This window comes from Pavona decussata, unplaced genomic scaffold, assembly GCF_977016875.1.
Source record: "Pavona decussata unplaced genomic scaffold, jaPavDecu1.1 SCAFFOLD_34, whole genome shotgun sequence".
Taxonomy (NCBI): domain Eukaryota; kingdom Metazoa; phylum Cnidaria; class Anthozoa; order Scleractinia; family Agariciidae; genus Pavona; species Pavona decussata.
The window spans coordinates 1,028,529-1,032,698 of NW_028145457.1; the positions used below are offsets into that span (position 1 = coordinate 1,028,529).

At 37.8% G+C, this 4,170-nt stretch overlaps 1 long non-coding RNA gene across 1 annotated transcript; it reads right to left on the bottom strand.

Annotated features, from left to right (window-relative positions):
* Window positions 1-3,706, bottom strand: LOC146484364 (uncharacterized). The gene is made up of 4 exons (XR_014863634.1): window positions 3,575-3,706; window positions 984-1,043; window positions 623-657; window positions 1-75 (listed from the first exon to the last, which is right to left on the bottom strand). It is a non-coding gene; the product is annotated as an uncharacterized LOC146484364 (long non-coding RNA).
* Between the last annotated feature and the right edge of the window lie 464 nt (window positions 3,707-4,170).

Sequence of the window (4,170 nt, forward strand, 5' to 3'; positions counted from 1 at the left end):
TTCTCCTGTAACCCTTTCTGGTCACGGTGGCTTGCTGTAAAGTCCTTTGCTAGACCTCATGGTTTGTCATTGAAACTGACAGAAAATTACTAAATATGTTAGTGACACAGAACTAACTAAATACTATACTCCCAACAAAAGTTGAAATTGACAAAATGGCTTGTCTAAATCTGATCCCAAGGACAAAACTTTCAACAGCAAGCAGACTGAAAAAGAGGATTCATTTTTCAGACAAAACAATATTTTTCTGACATATCTGATGTTCATTTAGAATTCAAAAATTCAGAGCAAATTCAGACACAAATGTATGTCAACAAACAGTATGAAACAACATATCTCCTATTTTTATCCAAATACAAATTTGCCCAAAAACTAAAAAAAAAAATGGCTTTTTTGTTAACTTTGAAATGGTAAAATAATTCCAACATCTGAAATGGCCAGCTTAACATCAAGTATCACCTTAAAACGACAATGTCAGCAGGGGAGTAGAGTCACCTTGTCAATATGAAAATGTTGCTGTGATCACAGTATGGCACCCTTGCTTCATGAGTCTTGCCAAGGGTTTTCAGTGTTATCATTCAGGATGGAAATTGACAGTTTAATGACTAAAAATGCTGCATACCTGGTGAATTTAAGTCCAAACTTGAACTTCATTACCTATGAAGACAGGAATTGGGAAGGGTAAAATATTTTGTTTCCCTTTTATCAAATGAATGCTTGCACAGGTAAAACAAGATGCAAACATTAAAACCCACAACTACCACTGGAAAAGTGATAAATATTGATTTATATGGACGCAAAATAAAGAGAAGGGGCCTGTAAAAACAAATCAGTGATATGTCCCAAACCCAGGTTTACTCACATATCCTTAAGTGGTGATAATTTCCAAGGCAGCCTTCATTTCAATTTACTGAACTCTACTGTAAAGACAAGACAATATGGATTGGAAAAGCATTCTACAGAGTAACACCAAGACTACTCACCTCTTGTTGTTTTGTGACTAAAATGCCTGTTGAGTAGCAACACTTGTCAGCACTAAATGCCTGAAACAAATAAAGGAATTACTCAGCTTGTTTTTCATGCACTGCCAGACTAACCAAAAACATGGATATTTGACGTTATTTTGAACTGTACCAGGGAAATTAGACAAAACTTATATCATCCAATTAGGGGCTGACATGGTAATTTTTTTAGATTACAAAAGGTCACCACATCGGAATCTTGTGACCTTTTTCTTTAAATTCCTTAGAGGTGTCTCGCGTTCAAGCGAGGTAGCGCGTCAGGTTTAAATTGTACATACCTAAACCCCTATATCAAAATTAATAAAGTTTGATAGCTAGCTCTATAAGCTTTGATTTGATATAGGGGTTTAGGTATCTACAGTTTAAACCGGATGCGCTACATCGCTTGGATGCAAGACACCTCTAAAGGTATACAGTAACTTTAGAATTGTGCTGTGCAAAAATACTTGAAGGATTATCTGCAGGAAAAAAAAACAGACCTTGTTGACTTGAGTCTAGTGCATAGTTCTACAATGCCAGACTTCGAAGTGCTGAAGTTGCAAATTTTGTTTCAAGGTTGGTTGGTACTTTGCCGCAACATATTACCTAGTTTGTAACCAGTTGTCAAGTCTGCAAAGAGAAAGTTATAAAGAAGTTACAAAGAAAGTTACAAGGAATTTTAAGGCAAAAAAACTGAATCCAAAAGATGATGGTTGTTCCATCACAAAATCATTGTATTCTGAAAGAGTAGCTGCCTACTCCTCAATGGACACTAACCAAAGACTGCAGTGGGTAGAAACATCAAATGAATGAAAGGGGAATGAAGGAAGTATTTATTACTGTATGTATAAGGAATGAAGCATTGAAATAAACTGGTAAAAATTCACAGAAACTTTTAGAACAAAACAAATTTGTTGGTTCAAAATAACACTTCACTACTACACTAAAAAGTTACAATACATTTTTTTTACAAAAAGTTTGTATATTTCCCAGAATGTTCCAGAACATTGTAGTGAACATTCTACGACATTCTATGGAACATTCCAGAACATCTTAGAATAGTCTGAGTGATGGCTTGCATAATAATTATGTATTATTGTCTTTTAATAACATATTCCGGTAAATTTACTGAAAATAGATTTCAGTAGGTTCTAGAGCCTTGTTGCATGACTATTTAAGTAAGTGAGTTTAGCAATTGGATACGGTTTTTTTGGTGCAGTGTTAACAGTGTGTTTAGAAGTCTATTCAACAGGCTGTGTGCCAGACCTCTTATTTAAAGTAGCTGTGTGCTTGATTCAAGTGTAAAAGCTGCGTGCCACAGCTGCATGCTGAAGTCTGTGTAACAAGAATCTCTGAGTTGTGTAGAAGTCTTGTGTTGGAGAATAAATCTGCTTGTTGCTGTTACCGAGAATCCTGCTCAAGTTCAGTCTACAAACAACCTGCTTCTTTAGCAAATCTCGCAACATTGGGTACCTGTCTGCGAGGGAGCAGAATCCTCGTTTACTGGACTAGCGTAAACATGGAAGGTACCGATCAAGCTACATAGTGTTATTTGCAGCACTTCTAACAGAACTGTGTACTGTGTTTGACAAGTGGACAAGTTGTAACTGTGTGTCTTTAAACTGGTTGAGAAATGTGAAGTTTCTACAGTTAGGTAAAGAGTTTGGACATGAAGGAGGAGAGGTGACCACTTGACACACAATCTGTTGGAAATTGAAAAATGCGTCGCTGTAACATATTGGCTACATCATTACAGCGGACGCCGTAAATCTCACAGTTGGAGCCACCGGAAGTGTCTCCTGATATGATATAGCTTAGCATAATTGAAACAATTGATGAAATACACATGCACTATACTTCACACTAAAATAAACTTTAATCAGATTGAATCCCTTGTAGGAAAAAACTCTCTTATCTTATATCTTTCTTATCTTTTTGCCTATGTTCCGTTCCCTGAAAAATTTAGACAGTGCTAACTGGAGTAATAAAAGAATCAAGTTTCTTCCACATACAAACAGTAATCACCATAGACCCTAGGATGTTTTGCCTAGAAATATTTTGGACCAGTCTTAATATACTTGTAGCTAAGAAAAGTCATTACTATGGGTTTCGATAAGCACTGGCAAAAGGGTTACGTCTCCGCAATTACCATATATAAATTACCCGAAGTTTAGACCCCCTGTGGTCTGACCTCTGGTAAGCGACCACCTCCCGTAAGCGACCACATATCCTTGACATTATAGGTGGTCGCTTACAGGAGGTTCGACTGTAGTTCAAAACCTTTTCAAATCAAATTTCCACAATACTGCGAGCTGCATCATGATAGTAAACAACGATGGATTTTTCAGTTCATTTCAGTATCATCAAATGTGACCGGCCAACGTGACCGGCTAAACGAAAGCCGGTCAAATCCTTAATCAGGCCAGACATTGTCCGTTGACCGGCCGTTATTTCCAGACCTGGATCACTATGACAGTGGCATGGTCCATGCATAACTTCAGCTTATGTGTGGTGATGTGCGGAAATCCTTCCGAGTTTAATATTAAAGCTAGGAGAGCAGCAAACAATCTTACCTGCATGTTGTGACAATTCTTCTACACAACATCTGCACTTCACTACCCTGAGAGCAGTGGTTTCTACTGTTCGCAGGGTAGCACTTCGCAACACAGAATCCATAGTATAATGTGATGCGGGTTCAGCCTTAGCTTATTACGGCCTTCTTCATTTTCCAGTGCATCCCTTGTCAGTTTACTTCAGGAATCGCCCATGTGAGCAAAAACGCCTTAGCATCCACGCCTGTTGTCCCTCCTTCACAAAGCAGTGCATTGTTTGTCCACAGGCAAGGCAAGGAAATGTTGATTGAGTCACGTGTGGTTTTTTTGTTTTTCGTTTTTTTTTTTTTTTTTTTTTGTTGTTGTTGTTTTGTTGTTGTTGCTTTTTTTTTTTTTTTGCCATTCCGATCCGTGGAAACTTTTCTCTGGCGAGTTTACTGCTTTCTAGTACCGGCCTTCGCCCGGCAACAGTAAACTCTCCAGAGAACATGCAAGTTGTTAAAATCGGGGGATATTCTGCAAGATCGATAGTGGTTACCTTTCAAACATTACTTAGTTTGTAATCTGTCTGAACTGAGTGATTATCCATTTACCTAAACTTCACTTCAAGGTAGCTC